This window comes from Mobula hypostoma, chromosome 3 (assembly GCF_963921235.1).
Source record: "Mobula hypostoma chromosome 3, sMobHyp1.1, whole genome shotgun sequence".
Lineage (NCBI taxonomy): Eukaryota > Metazoa > Chordata > Chondrichthyes > Myliobatiformes > Myliobatidae > Mobula > Mobula hypostoma.
Window position 1 is genome coordinate 87929178 of NC_086099.1, and position 17293 is coordinate 87946470.

Genomic DNA, 17293 nt, shown 5'->3' on the forward strand with positions numbered 1-17293 from the left:
TAAAGCCATTGTCTCAATAGTAGCACCCACAAGCAGCTATCATTATAACTACAGTATCTTGTTGCTTAAATGAATCAGGCATGCTTTTATTCTGATAAGGTTCAACTGAAATATTGCATCATCTAAACAGGATAATCCAGCTGACTGCAACAACAATATTTTGAATTAGTGAGGTTCCATTGTACAATTTTTTTTTATTTTAAGAATGCAGGATAATAAATAGTGATGAGTGCTGTTATGTGTTATCCTAGCACTTAACTCCAATAAGGGATCTTTGTACTGAGGTAATGAGAAAGTACAGAATGCACAGGATCACACAAGAATTCTGATGGAATATGTTAAATGGATCTGAGAGGCAATTTTTTTTTCAGACTGGTCAATATCGGATATGTGCTGCCAGAGGAGGTGGTAGAATCAGATGCATTATGTAATAACCAACTTGCTTTACATCTTTAACAGATACTTAAACAGGCAAAACATAAAAATATATAGCCCTAGTGTGCAGGCAATAGGGTTTGCGTAGATGTGCAATTAAGTCACTGTAGACCTAGAGGATTGAAGGGCTAATTTCTGTGCTGCACAACTCAATGCAGTCAACAAGTTGAATCAGCCATTTTAGCATCTGAACAGTGTTTCTAGACCATGACTGAGCCAGTGTGTTTGTTGTGTAGTGCAGTTTCACTAATTACAAAGAGGTATGTATCCAGAATAGGCAGCGGGGTAATCTATATTTACACCTGCAGAAGAAGAAGAAAGAACTGCATCACATTATAAAGCAGTAATATGACTATAATCTTATCAGAATTGTTCACTATTCCAAATGCATTAGGGAATACAAACAAAACTCACAACTCTCTGTACCAAGAAACTGTTGTTTTAACCCCCATTCAACACATTCAAAATGCTGGAGGAATTCAGCAGGCCAGGTATTATCTATGGAAAAGAGTAAACAGTCGACATTTCAGGCCAATGATCGTTGAAGGGTCTTGGCCCAAAAGGTCAATGGTTTACTCTTTTTCTTAGATGCTTCCCGGCCTGCTGAGTTCCTCCAGCACTTTGCGTGTGCTGCTGGATTTCCAGTGTCTGCAGATTTTCCCATTTAAAACCCCAATGTCTGTCTCCTCTAATTGCTTTTGAAGACTAATGCATTGAGCTTACTTCTTTATCAGCAGGATTGGGAGCATCTGATCACCTGACCCTGATATTTCCTTTCCCTATTCCGCTGTGACTATTGTTGGATGGGGCCCAAATTCATTTTCTTTTCTGCTTTCTCTCCATCTCCTCTCTTGTTCTCTGTCTACTCAACTTGTTCATGAAATATTCCTCCTGTTCCCTCAATTTTCTATCCACTGAATTACTGACTATGCAATTTTTTTCCTTGGAATTCTTGTTAGCTTCTCACATACACTCCTTCATTACTCTTCAAATCAACCCTTAACCCATCCATCGTTCCAAATCAACCCCACCCTAAGTTGCATTTAGTTGGACATCAACGCAATCACATTAACAATATCATATAGCTCTTTTGTTGATCCATCTATCATGCCATATTCAATTTACTGACAACCTTTGACAGTTGATCATTGTATTCACCTCTAGTTCTTTCCACTGTCAACCAACAGAGTAAACCTTATTTGATTTGTTCTACCCTTAATTATTCAGTTGTAGTTAGAGAATAACCAGCAATGGCTTCTTTTCTCATATCTATACAACTGCCCTTTTGATCTACCAAGGATCAATCTTTAACTGCTTCCTATTGCTGATCAGCAACATTGTCAGAAAACAGTGTCAATTTCCCCATGTAAACTAATGACACCATCACCTCCTTGATCACTATCGGGCTGCTTTTCCAACATACTATACTGGATGAGAAGAAATTCTATATTTCAACCCAGCCAGCAATGGGAACCCATTGTTTACCTGTCACAAGCTCAATTCCTTACTGTCACCAACTCCACTCTTCTCCATAGCAACTTTATGAAACCGAACCAGACAGTCCACAACCTCACTACAGAGGATTTTATTGATTATTTGATTTCATATCCAATCCATAACTGAGACAAATAGTTCCATTTCCATAAGGTAAAGCAATTCTATGGAAGCAGAACCTAGATCTGCTAAAAAAATTCCCATTCTAGTCTAAGTGGGCTATAAATTTGACCTTCTGTTGTACTCCCACACCAATTTATATGAAGATATGACCTAAAATTATTATAAGACTATAATTATTGCAATTATATATAGCCTTCTTGAGTATTTTATATAGCGTTGGTCTCCTTGCCCAAAAAAAAGACCATAGAACAGGGGTCGCAACAATTTTTAGTAGTCAGTGTGCACAAAAATCTTACGTTGTGCAAATTTTTTTCCTGTGACAAAAGTATGTGCGCACTGAATGCACACATGGCACAGTTTATGTAGCTTTACAAAATATTTGACATAAAACTGCACAGAGTAAGAACAAAATAACATACATATTTAAGTCACTCAGTTATTTTTTCTCTCTCCTGTCTTTGGCATTTACCCATTCTTTGTAAACTCTATCTAGACTAATAGAACTTCTATCCAATTGATAGCTTTTGATTCTCATTAACATATCCAAATGACATTGCCTAAACGGTTTCTCAGCTTGTTTTTGAGTTGATTCATTTGGCTAAAACCTTGTTCACAGTCCGCACTAAACACAAGAAAGGTTCCCCCAATGTCTATCAACTGTGCAAGGTCGCAAAACCGTTCATTTTGAAGTACAAATGCCACCATTTGAACAAAGTTTGAAATCAGTTTGGATTTAATTTTTTATTGCACGGAAAATTTGATATCATTTAACTGTCTAACTCCAGTTTCCCAATCATACATAAATATTTCTCGTAGCTAAACGTTCATGAACTCATGAGCTTTCAGTGTAGCAGTTTCTACTATTTTGTTAAGCCATTCAACTTTAAACAAATTTGCAGTTCTTTTGCGCTTCACACCCTTCGCTTCTTTTGAATTCGACATAGTGAATCAATTTTTTTTCAATAAAAACTTAGTAAGCTATCTACAGGATTTGAAACAGATCTTTGTAAACTTTACGATATGAACATTGTCTGCCAAAGATGGCTGCCGCCGTGATGCAGCTGTACAAACCGGAACAGGAAAGGTGAGGTGACGTAAATTAGTGACATGCATTGTGGTATTTGAAAGACCGACTAACTAGTTAACAGAAATATTTCACTAAAACACAAACACGAGGAAATCTGCAGATGCTAGAAATTCAAGCAACACACATAAAAGTTGCTGGTGAACGCAGCAGGCTAGGCAGCATCTCTAGGAAGAGGTACAGTCGACATTTCGGGCCGAGACCCTGCATCAGGACTAACTCCTGATGAAGGGTCTCGGCCCGAAGCGTCGACTGTACCTCTTCCTAGAGATGCTGCCTCGCCTGCTGCATTCACCAGCAACTTTTATGTGTGTTATTTAGCTAAAAGATTATTTTCGGTAAGTATAATTATTAATTACTACATTATTTTAGGTAACTAACCGTTTGTGCGCTGGATGAAAAAAGTGTATGCACGCGCACACGCGCACAGCTTAGGGGGAACCTAGGTCGGCAACCTTTTTGCCTCTGTGGGCCGGATCGTGTATTAATGAGTGCACGGTGGGCCAGATAAATGCCATAAAAAACTTGAAATATGGGAATTATCCATTTAAATACATCTAGTTATGTTTTGCCTCAAATTACTGAATAACACACGCTAGAAAATCATTTGTGCTTAACCAAGGATGCCAATTAGTAATCAAAGAACTCAGTTTAGTTTTTCTGTCCCACCATTGCTGGTGCCCCATCAGTTGTGATGCCAATTAGCTTCAACACATTAAGTTTCATTTCTGACATCATTTTCAACAAAGCTTCAAAAATGTCTGCTCCAGTAACCGCGTTCTTCATAGGAATTAATTGAATAAACTCTTCAAAAATTTGAAAAGTTGAGGTCACTCCTCAGGAAGCTGAATAGTCTAAAGGTAGATAAATCTACCGGACCAGATGGAATGCACCCTCGTGTTCTGAAGGAAGTAGCTGTGGAGATTGCGGAGGCATTAGCGATGATCTTTCAAAAGTCGATAGATCTGGCATGGTTCTGGAGGACTGGAAGATTGCAAATGTCACTCTGCTATTTAAGAAGGGGGCAAGGAAGCAAAAAGGAAATTATAGACCTGTTAGCTTGACATCGGTGGTTGGGAAGTTGTTGGAGTCAATTGTCAAGGATGAGGTTACAGAGTACCTGGAGGCACATGACAAGATAGGCAGAACTCAGCATGGATTCCTTAAAGGAAAATCCTGCCTGACAAACCTATTACAATTTTTTGAGGAAATTACCAGTAGGCTAGACAAGGGAGATGCAGTGGATGTTGTATATTTGGATTTTCAGAAGGCCTTTGTCAAGGTGCCACACATGAGGCTACTTAACAAGATAAGAGCCCATGGAATTATGCGAAAGTTACATACGTGGATCGAGCGTTGGCTGATTGGCAGGAAACAGAGAGTGGGAATAAAGGGATCCTATTCTGGTTGGCTGCCGGTTACCAGTGGTGTTCCACAGGGGTCCGTGTTGGGGCCGCTTCTTCTTACATTGTACATCAACGATTTGGATTATGGAATAGGTGGCTTTCTGGCTAAGTTTGCTGACGATACGAAGGTAGGTGGAGGGGCCGGTAGTGCTGAGGAAACGGAGAGTCTGCAGAGAGACTTGGATAGATTGGAAGAATGGGCAGAGAAGTGGCAAATGAAGTACAATATTGGAAAGTGTATGTTTATGCACTTCGGCAGAAGAAATAAACGGGCAGACTATTATTTAAATGGGGAAAGCATTCAAAGTTCTGAGTTGCAACGGGACTTGGGAGTCCTCATACAGGATACCCTTAAGGTTAACCTCCAGGTTGAGTCGGTGGTGAAGAAGGCAAATGCAATGTTGGCATTCATTTCTAGAGGAATAGAGTATAGGAGCAGGGATGTGAATTTGAGGCTTTATAAGGCGCTGGTGAGACCTCACTTGGAGTACTGTGGGCAGTTTTGGTCTTCTTATTTAAGAAAGGATGTGCTGACGTTGGAGAGGGTACAGAGAAGATTCACTGGAATGATTCCGGGAATGAGAGGGTTAACATATGAGGAATGTTTGTCCGCTCTTGGACTATATTCCTTGGAGTTTAGAAGAATGAGGGGAGACCTCATAGAAACATTTCGAATGTTGAAAGGCATGGACAGAGTGGATGTGGCAAAGTTGTTTCCCATGATGGGGGAGTCTCGTACGAGAGGGCATGACTTAAGGATTGAAGGATGCCCATTCAGAACAGAAATGCGAAGGAATTTTTTTAGTCAGAGGGTGGTGAATCTATGGAATTTGTTGCCACGGGCAGCAGTGGAGGCCAAGTCATTGGGTGTATTTAAGGCAGAGATTGATAGGTATCTGAGTAGCCAGGGCATCAAAGGTTATGGTGAGAAGGCAGGGGCGTGGGACTAAATGGGAGAATGGATCAGCTCATGATAAAATGGCGGAGCAGACTCGATGGGCCGAATGGCCAACTTCTGCTCCTTTGTCTTATGGTCTTACAAACACTGCAAGTTGAGCAGTGTCTCTCAAGTCTGTACTCTCATCAAGCGCAATTGAAAAAAAATGCAATTCGTTGCAGGCATCCCTTAAACAACTTTTAACATCTGCTGACATTTCTTCGACTCGCTGTGTGACCGTTCTTGCTGACAGGCTGATTGATGTAAATAAAGATTTCTTTTCAGGACAAACAATATCCACCACTGCCAGTAAACATTCTTTGACAAACTCTCCATCTGTAAAAGGCTTCATCTTTTCTGCAATACGTTTTGAGACTTCATAGCTGGCACGGGTACTTCCTTCATTTTCACTGCTTTTTTGTCACTCAACGTCTACCTTCCTGCGTTTTGCATTCATTGCCATTGGAATTTTTTTGTTTGATTTTATTTCGAAACGCGAGTTATTCAACAAGTATCGTATCACATGTAAATATGGATATTTAGCATGGATTTCTTGTTAAAACACAGTGACACTGTTTTTGTCTGCAAATTTGATCGATCCCATCTGAAAATTTGCGCGTGCACGAAGAGTATCTGATACATATTCTGCCTTCCCATCATTCGTATATACCAGTGTTTGGTTTGGAACAAAACGGAACCTGGGGCCAGTGTAACAAGACGCCATGCATGTCCACCAGTGTGGTCGTGTGAAACACTCAGAATAAGGAAAAATCGCTCGCAGGCTGGTTAAGCATAGTATCTCAATATGTGCTTGCGGGCCGGTCAAAATACCTTCGCAGGCTGGATCTGGCCCACGGGCCGTAGGTTGCCTACCCCTGCCATAGAAGGATGCAGACATCCCACCTCTCCCTGAAGTTCCGAGAGTCTCCTGCATATTGATAATGGCTCCCTGATACCCGCAAATTATATACAAAATCCCGGAAATCGATTTTTTTGAGAGAGAAAGCGGGAGTGAGAGAGTGCCATGGTAGAGTGTTCCAAAAAAAGAAAATATAAAACGTACATCGCCCCAGACTACACTAAAGTGTACCCCTGCTTAATAGGGGTCAAAAATAATGACAGTGTTGCTCGCTGCACTGTTTGCAGCAGTGACTTTTCTATTGTCCATGGTGGGTTAAGACTGTAAAAGGCATGTTGAGGTGAGTTTAACAGGTGTCATTCGTTCATTAGCATAGCTAACATTATTTAAACCAGCTGGCTAGCTGCTAAGGAGCTATTCTATTGCAGACATCCCACCTCTCCCGGAAGTTCCAGAATCTCCCACAAATTGATGGTGCTACCTCCCTGAAATGAGTTTTTGCAGGGTGGGATGTCTGAGGATGCAACCAAGATTCCACAGAGTATATAATGCTCTATACATCATTAGAGGTATACATAAGACATAGGAGCAGAATTCACCAATTGAGTCTGCTCTGCCATTCCATCATGGCTGATTTATTATCCCTCTCAACTCCATTCTCCTGCCTTCTCCTCATAACCTTTGGCACCCTTACTAATCTCCTACAGCCCTCAAGAAGCTTAATACCATTCAGAATAGAACAGCTCATTTGACTAGTATTTCATCAACCATCTTAAAAGTCTACCCTTCACCTCTGGTAATTATAATGGCTTTGGAGTGTACTGTCTACATCCTCTTTGACCCTTAAATGCACTTTCAAATGGCAAAACAAACCACTCCATTACCTTATAGCGTCTATATTGAAAAAGTATGTTTTTGATGTGTGACAAACCAAAGTTCCTCACTGTCTGATCAACATTCCAAACCCCGTTCAGAAACACCTGTAGATTAATGGCTAAAATAAGGAGCAACAGTCTCACTTACATATATAGACAGAATCACATCTTACAGAAAACATGTGGGACAATTACCACCTGCATATATCCTGCATCAGGGTAGCCGTGAGAAAATGCACGTGGCCAAAACTTGTATTCTCAGGGCCCATGCTGTGCATTAGTCTACCACGATAAACAATCCCAACTTATAGACATATAGGTTATCAGAAGCAACACCTCAAAATGAGATAGCAGCCTATTGAATCTGCACTACATATGCTAAAGAGGAAGAACTTCATGTAACAGCCAGAGCTGAAGGGTCAATAGCCAGAAAATTAGATGAAAGCTCTGCAATCCTGCCACATCTAGTCAAGACTGTTAGGCAATTAAACAAATGCAAGGAGGCAATCTGAAGAACATGTCATGTTCAATGAAAATGACCTCAGTGCATGACTGCTAAAGATAAGACAAAGTTTACAACTGTAAAACCGTCATGTAGATTATCTATCTTCTTTAATTCTAAAACTCCCATCATCAGCAAAACCAAATTTCAGCCAATTTGATTCATTCCACCTGATATCAGGAAGTACGGCATAGGTTATGAGGCATGACAGCTTCCCAACTGTAATATTGTAGAATTGCACTCCAGAATTAGCCACATTCCTAACCTGGTACAGATCAAGTAAAATGTTGGTATCTGCATGACAATGTGGAGAATGAGACTTATTTGTGCAAAGGAAAATGTTTGTAGTTGCTGAAGGACAATCATTGCCATCCCAGTACATCACTGCAGGGACTGTGCCCTGAGCCCAAATTGTACCAATAACCTTGCTTCTATCATAAGGTAAGAGGTGAGTGGAAAATCTGGGGGAGAGGGTGTCACTGATAACTTCAAATTGTTCAATTGTATTTGCAACTCCTGAGTAATGAAGCAGTCCAAGCTTCCACACAACAAAATGTAGATGGCATACATGCACAGATTTATAAGTGGCAAGTAATATTCCAGAAGTGCCATGCCAGAATTATCTCCAAAAGGATGAAGACTAACCACATACTCTTCATATTTTAATGGAACTCCATCACGGTCTCTCCAAACATTAATATCCTAGGAATTACCATTGATCAAAATTTTATCTGAACCTGCTGTGATTGCAAGTTCAGGCCAGAGACCAAATTCTTTTGAAATTCTATGTCTAAATTTCACCAGCATGTTGATTTTGCTACCAGAGGTGAAAATACAGTAGACCTGTTTTACACTAACATACCAGGTGCCTATAAATCAGTCCCTTGACCTTACACTGGACTCTCAGATCACCTACCTGTAATGCTAATTTCAGCATACAAACCAGTGATCAAACCGATCAAACCAGTTCCAAAGGTGGGAAAACATGGCCTGAGGGTGCAATCTCTGAACTACAGGATTGTCTTGATAATACGAACTGGAGGATATTCATGGAGGCTGCTACCTATGGCAACCATGTTAACATCGAGGAATATGTAGATTCTGTGATCAGCGACATAGAGAAGCGCACTGAGAATGTTACTATCACAAAACACATCCAGGTGAGGGAAAATCAGAAGCCATGGCTTAATGCAGAGGTCCATGCACAGCTGAGGGATGGTGATGCTGCCACTGCCTTTAGATCAGGGATGCAACAGCTCCACTCTATCAGGAAGGCAGAATGGGAGCATTCTAATTTACAGCCACTTCTGTGATACCAGAGACACAAGGCACACATGGCAGGGAATTCAGAGGATTATAGATTACAAATCTACCATGCACGTCAATGACCAGGATGCTTCACTCCCTGACAAGTTGAATGTCTTGTACATCTGGTTTGATGTGCAGAACAACGTGCTGGTGAGGAAGGCACCCTTCCCACTAGGAAATCAAATACACCATCTGGCTGAAGCTAAGGTGTGGAAGACCCTGGACAGAATGTACCAGGTCGGGTTCTGAAAGACTACGCAGCTCAGCTGACAAAGGTGCTGACGGATTCCCTCAGTCTTCAAGGTGGCAACCATCATTCCAGTGCCAAAAAAGGCAATTGTAACCTGCCTAAGTGACTATTGTCCGGTGGCATTAACATCAACCAATATGAAATACTTCGAGTGGCTGGTCATGGAACACATTAATGCCTTTCTCCTGACTACATTGGCCCCTTTCCAGTTTGCTTATTGCTCAAGTCAATCCACTGATAATGCAATAGTCTCTGCCCACTACTCTGTCCTGTCCCACTTGGAAAATGAGGTCTCATATGTCAGAATGCTGTTTATAGACTTCATTTTCGTGTTCAACACCATCATATCCCAGAGACTGGTGGGGAAGCTGTCCTCACTGGGTGTCAACACCTCCCTCTGCAATTAGATATTGGTCTTCTTAACAGTAAGGCCACAGTCAGTCCGTATGAGCAGCAATGTCTCTTGCCCCATTATGCTGAGCACTGGCATTCCCTGCATGCATACTGCGAGTTTATGGCTCCTCTGTAGAGAGAATTAAGTGCATCAAGTTCCTGGGAGATCACATCACGATGACCTCACCTGGTCCCTTAATATCACCTCCCTGAACAAGAAGGCACAGCAATGCCTCCACTTCCTAAGAAGATTGAGGCAAGCAAGTCTTTCTTCCTCCCCCCCCCCCTCCCACACCCATCTTAACTGTGTTTTACAGGAGCACTGTCCTGACAAGTTGCATTTCCATCTGATATGGTCAGGATGAGAAATAGTATCTCCCCCCAGGCCATCAGGCTCATGAACTCCCTGACACATCATATTCAAAGGGTCATTGGTTAATCTGTTCTGTACCATACAATATTTAATATTAATGCACTTCACTTTGTTATTTATGTGTGATTCATCTGTAGATTTAATCCTTACCTTCATAAGTTATCATGTGTTATGTGTACTACTGTGCTTTACACCCTGGTTTGAACATCTCATTTCTATATACTTTATATGGTTATATACATTATATACATGTACGTAGTTAAATAACAATACATTTCACTTGACTTGAAAGTGACTCACATTCTGACACTCCAAAACTAATCACATTATTTTAGCCAAGTCAGCCAAGTATTTTAATACATTATGCTTCTGCAAAATGCCTGAATTATTCCAAATTTATCTTTCAAACCCCTGACTTCTACTGCCAAGAAAGATGAAGGGAGTAGGTACATGGGGAACATACTTTATACAAGTTCCCCTCCAAGTACATTACATTTCTTCATGCTCATTGGGTCTAAATTCTGGAGCTCTCTACCAATGGCTTTGTGAAGGACCTTCATGAGAAGAACTTCAAAAACGACATTTAGGGATGGGCAATAAAGCTGTCCTTGCAGTGATGTTCATATTACTAAAACAAAAATCAATAATCATCTTCTGATGCTTCATGTTTTTAGAAAAGGTTGTCCCAAGTATAGCAGGCACTTTTTAATCTTTTGCTATGTCAGTTAGTTTTGCTCCTTGGCTACCTGTGCCATCTAGAAGTGTAAAAATCATTCAGAATGGATTTGGTGAGTTGAATACCCTGTGTTTATGCTATATCAAGGGAGGCAGAGGAGTGGCTTTGGGGTTGCTTTGAATCAGTGGACTGAGCCTTGTCCAAGGACTCATCAAAGGATCTGAACTAATATGCTACAGTTGTCAATAGACTTTATAAAGACTCTTGTGGATGTGTGTAACCCCACAAAATCATTCAAGAGTCCTCCCCAACCAAAATCCCTGGATGAACCAAGAGATCCATAATCTGCTGAGGGCTAGATTAATGTAGTTTAGGTCTGGCAACCAAGTAAGATACAAGAGATTCAGGCATGACCTCCAAAAAGCCATCTCACATGAGAAGTAGCAATTTTGGACCAACCCTGTATCACAGAAGGGTGCCTGACAGCTGTGACAGGGTTTGAATGCTATCACCTCCTACAAAGCAAACCCAAGCAAAATACTGTATTTGCTAACAAGGTTTCATTCTCAAACAAGCTCAACACCTTTTATGCTTGCTTTGACCAACAGAACATGGAGGCACCTTCACGAACTTCCAAAGCCCCAACGACCTTGTGATTTCAATCTCTGAGTCCAACATGATAGCATCCTTTAGGAGGATGAAACCATGGAAAGCATCTGGCCCAAATGGTGTACCTAGCAAAGTACTAAAAACCTGTGTTAATCAACTGGCTGGAGTGTTTACGGACAGCAGTAGGAGATACCCACTTGTTTCAAGAAGACTTCAATCATGCCATTGCCCAAGAAGAACATGACAACCTGCCTCAATGACTATTGTGTAGTAGCACTTACATTCATTGTGATGAAGTACTTTGAGAGACAGGTCATGAAACACATCAACTCCTGCCTGAGGAGTGACTTGTATCCACTCCAATCTGCTACCACCACAACAGGTCAACAACAGACACCATTTCTTTAGCTCTTCACTCAGCCCTAGAACATCTCAGCTTCAAGTTCAAGGTTAAAGTCATTCAACTGTACACACCTAAACAAAACTATGTTCCTTAAGAACCAAGCTGTAAAACACAATACATATAATCACTTACAAAATCTAAAATAATACTGATAGATAAGAAGTATTCTGTGGATGTTCAAGTTGACATAAAATGCATATATGGCATATAGTTAAATATACATCAGTATTACTACAACTGGGGCTGTAATAAATAATCTGTACTGGGTAGCAGCATGGTGTTCAGAAGTCTCACTGCCTGGGGGAAGAAGCTGTTAGCCAGCCTATCAGTGCTTCTTCTTATACTGTGGTATCTTCTGCCTGATAGTAGGAGGTCAAAGAGATTGTGACACAGATGGGAGGGGTCCTTGACAATGCGGAAGGCTTTGCAAATGTAGTGCTTCTGGTGTACATCCTGGATGGGGGCGGGGGGAGACAGACCTTGATGACTCTCTCAGCAGTCCTCACAATCCGTTAGAGGGTCTTGAGGTCAGATACCTTGCAATTCCCATACTGGATGGTGATACAGCTGGTAAGGACACTCACAATGGTTCTCCAGTAGAATGTGGGAGCCTCGCTTGTCTCAGTCTCCTCGGGAAATGGAGGGGCTGGACACTAAGGACACAAATATTAGGATATTCTTCATTGACTACAGCTCTGCACTCAACACTATCATCCCCTGAAAACTAAACAATAAGCTTCAAGACCTGGGTTTTGATACCTCCTTGTGCAACTGGAACCTCCATTTCCTCACTTGCTGGCCTAATCCATTCAGAATGGCAACAACATCTCGTCCATGATCACAAACAGCACATGTGCACCACAAGACTGTATGTACCCTGCTCTTCTTGCTTTATACAATGAGGTTAAGCACAGTTCCAATGCCATATTCAAGTTTTCTGACAACACCACTGCTGTTGGCCAAATCGAAGGCGATGAATTGACATATAGGAGGAAGACTGAAAATCTAGTTGAATAGTGCCACAACTTCTCTCTCCATGTAAGCAAAACCAAAGAGCTTTTTATTGACTACTGGAGGACGAAACCAGAGGTCCATGAGCCAGTCCTCATCAGGGGAATACAGGTGGAGAGGATCAGTAACTTTAAATTCTTTGGCATTATCATTTCAGAAGATCTGACCTGGGACCAGCATGTAAGTGCCATTACCAAGAAGGCTTGGCAACTCCTCTACTTTCTTAGAAGTTTGAGCAGAATTGGCACATCATCTAAAACTTTGACAAACTTCCATAGATGAAAGTGGAGAGTATTCTGTCTAGTTGCATCATGGCCAGGTATGGAAACATCAATACCCATGACTAGAAAATGCTACAAAAAAATAGTCGATACATCTCAGTCCACCTCAGTGATGTTGATGCTTCCCTTAGCCGTCTGTGCTCTCTCTTCTCTCCTCTGCTCATCCTCTTTACACCTTTCTTGATGATCTGTCTCCAGTTGGCTACCATGGCTTCCCTGGTAGTTTGGTCAATGGCCCTTGATTTCATGTCACACTTACAGGTGTCTCTATAATGCAGGGCTGGTCTTCCAGTGGGTCTAGTGATAGTGACAAGCTCTCCATATAGTATATCTCTGGGAATCTGGCCATCCTCCATGTGGCTGATGTGACCAAGCCATCAGAAGTGACGCAGAGTGAGGAGGGTAAACATACTTGTGATGCCTGCTTGTTCTAGAACATGGCTGTTTGGAACATGATCCTGCCACGTGATGCCCAAGATTCTTCTGAGGCAGCGAAGGAGGAATGTGTTTAGGCTGTGCTCTTGGTGACAGTTAGTTGTCCATCTTCGCTGCCGTACAGGAGTGTACTGAGCACACAAGCCTGGTAGACCTTCATCTTGGTGTTCTTGGTCAGCATGGAGTTCTCCCAGATTCTTATTGCCAGGTTCAACAACGTTGATGCTGCTCCACCAATCCGCTTATTGAGTTCGACATTGAGGGAGAGGTTGCTTGAGATGGTGGAGCCAAGGTAGGTCAACTCATCCACCATGTTGAGGGTGTAATCGCCTATGCAGATGTTTGGTGTGTTGTTGACATCTTGGTACATAATGTTTGTCTCATTGAGGCTGATAGTCAAACCAAATTCTCTGCAGGTATGTGTGAATCAGTTGATGAGTCTCTGGAGGGCTTCCTCTCAGTGTGATGTCAAGGCGGCATAGTCTGCAACAGCAACTGCATTATTAGTACCAGTTGTACCTTGGTCTTTGCTCTTAGACATGGAAGGCTGAACAGCCTGTTTTCGCTTCTGGTGTGGAGGTAGACACCGTCCTCTGATGAACTGAAGGCATGGGACGGTGGTCAGGAGAATAAGATGCTGAACAGCTTAGGAGCCAGTACACAGCCCTGTTTTCACACCACTCTTGATTAGGAATGGATTTGAGGATAAGCCATCAAACTGGACAGTGCCTTGCATGTCTTCATGGAAAGGTATGATCGTCCAGAGGAGCTTGTGGGGACAACCAATCTTTTAGAGCAGTGTGAAGAGGCCCTTTCTGCTGACCAGGTCAAAGGCCTTTGTAAGGTCAATGAAAGCGATGTACTTCTCTTGGAAGGGGCATAATGAGAATATCATGTCAATTTTTGACCATCCCGCTTGGAACCTGCAGTGTTTCAAAAGGTTTCAATAGGCGCATCTAATGTCAGAGAAATGTATACAATATATATCCTGAAACAATTCTTCTTCGCAGACATCCACGAAAACAAGAGGAGTGCCCCAAAGAATAAATGACAGTTAAACATTAGAACCCCAAAGCACCCCCAAATCCCCCTCCCATGAACAAGCAGCAGTATCAGCACCCTCCACTGAGCACTGAAGCATGCAGCAAAGCATCAATAAAGACACAGATTCGCAGTGCCCCAAAAACTACTTGTTCACCCGGTAATTCGACATACCACAGAGCCAGTGTTTTGTTTTCTTTCTTTCTTTCTCCTTTTTTCTTCTCTCTCTCTCTCTATATTATATGAGAGGGGAGACATAACAAACAACTCACTGATTTACAATGTTAAAAATCTGCTGCCTTGCTTTTTCCGAGTTCTGCACTGGAGAGTCGGCACCAAAAAGGCGCAACTCTCCGGGCACACAACCCCCAGCAGCTGACCCACTGCTCCCGATGTTCCGTCTTCTCCCACGAGGCTTCAGTCAGGAGCACCAGTCTAGAATCAGCATGTCCCCAGAGCCACAAAATCCCGGAACCCTGAAGGCACACTCATCTTCCAGGCCACGTCCTTGGGATATCAAAAAGTGGCTGGTCATGAGGCCCTGAGAATGGGTTCCATTCCTGCAAAGTATCAAAGTCAGAGTGTAACTCCAGGTCAGAGTGTCCAAAAGAACCCATCACACCTTGAAAAGTCAAAAAAAGAATCAAAGATAGAAATAAAGCTGCTTTCAAAGATGCAAGCAAAGGAGTCGCCGTTTAGCACCATCTTTAGTTGCCCCGCCAGTGTGATTCTGGCTATATGTATGCATGCAGCTAGTGCCCGTAGCCTGTTGAGTACAATATGAGCAAAAACCTTGCCGATGATGCTGAGAAGTGAGATGCCTGGGTAGTTAGTGCAGACGCCATGGTCACTTTTGTTCTTATGGAGGGTGACAATGTTAGAGTTGCACATGCCCTGAGGCACTGACCCTACCTCCCAACACTGGCTGAGAAGTTTGTGCAGGTGGTGTAGCAGAGCAGACTTCTTACCAGTGTATATGACCTCAGGCGCAATGCTGTCTTTGCTTGCTAGCAATTGATTGTCTTGATGAGCTCGCCAACAGAGAGCAACTGTTCAAGTTCTTCCATGACAGGCAGACTCACGATGCTTTTGAGTGCGGCATCTGTGACGATGTTCCCTCGAGTACAGTTCCTCGTAGTTTTTGGCCTATCTTTCCATCTGTTTTCCCCGATCAGTGATGACATCACCAGTGGAGGACTTGAGTGGAGTGATCTTTGAGATTGTTGGTCCAAGGGCCTTCCTTATGCCATCGTACATGCCGCAGATGTTGCCGAAGTCAGCGCAGTGTTGGATGCTCAGGCAGAGGTTCAGCCAGTAGTTGTTAGCACAGTGACGAGCAATACGCTAGACATCACCCCTGGCTTGCCTGAGAACAGTGAGAGACTTCTGAGAAGGGTCCTTCTTGTGCTGGATGAGGACTGCTCATTTTGCTTCGATGGCAGGCTCCAGCTCTGCGATTCTTGCTTCGAACTAGGCTGAGTTTTGTTCCTCTCCTACCAAAAGTAGTCATGGCTGTGTAGTAGACAACATCACGGAGGTGACTCTATCTCTCTTCGACATTCCCTGCAGGATGGTTCTAGGGAGCATGTCCAATGGTGTCAGCAAAGCTTGCGCAGAAGTCAGGGAGAAAGGTTCTGGCAGGGTTGATGTGTGGGTGACCTTTCTGCTTTGAGCAATGAATTCGTCTGGGCTGGTGACACACTTTATTGCTGACCTGGGAGTGGGCGGTGCCACAGTCAGTACTCTGGAAGCTGCAAGTGTTGAAGATGCAGTTCAGTGATTGTCTTCTTGTGATGACAAGATCCAGCTGGTGCCAGTGATGAGATCTGGGATGTTGCCAGGACACTTTATAGAGCGATTTGGTTGAGAAGAATGTGTTGGTTTTGCGAAAGTCATAGTAGAAGCAAAACTCCTGTTGGCTCTGTCTATATTTGCTGAGCTTGCCGATTCCAAAGTATCCAATGCAGATATGCCAGGAGTCATGGTCAGATCAAGGCACGACTGCGGAGGCATGTGGATGTCAGCGAGTTAGACCGGTGAGAAGAATTTGAAAGGAGATAATTTTTTCTTCAGTGGTTTGATCAAGGCACAACTGCAGAGGCGCATGGACGTCAGTGAGTTAGACCGACGGGAAGAAATTAAAAGGAGAACATTTTTTTTTTCAGCAGTTTCATCAAGGCACGACTGCGCAGATACGTGGACATCAGTGAGTTAAGCCAGCGGGAAGAATTTAAAAGGAAGACAGCTTTATAGAGTAAGCACCAGAGTAAAGTGAGCCAGAGTAGGAGGGCTTTGGCTCAACAGGGCTTCAGCGATAACACGTCGACGCGAGGTAAGTTACTTGTGAAGAATAGGAATAGGAAGTATGTCTGCGAGGCCGGTGTCCTGTACTGGATGTTCGATGTGGGATGTCTGGGAGACTCCCAGCCATCCACATCTTCGCCAGGTGCGTTCAGCTGCAGCTCCTTAGGGACCGGATTAGGGAACTGGAAATGCAGCTCGATGACTTTTGTCTGGTCAGGGAAAATGAGGAGCTGATGGGTAGGAACTATAGGCAAGTGGTCACATCAGGGCCTCGGGAGACAGATAAGTGGGTAAAAGTCAGGAGAGCGAAGGGCAAGAGGCAGATACTAGAGAGTACCCCTGTGGCTGTCCCCCTTAACAATAAGTACTCCTGTTTGAGTACTGTTTGAGGGGGGGAAACGACCTACTTGTGGGTAGCAAAAGTGGCCACGCCTTTGGCACAGAGTCTGGCCCTGTGGCTCAGAATGGTAGGGAAAGGAAGAGGATGGCAGCAG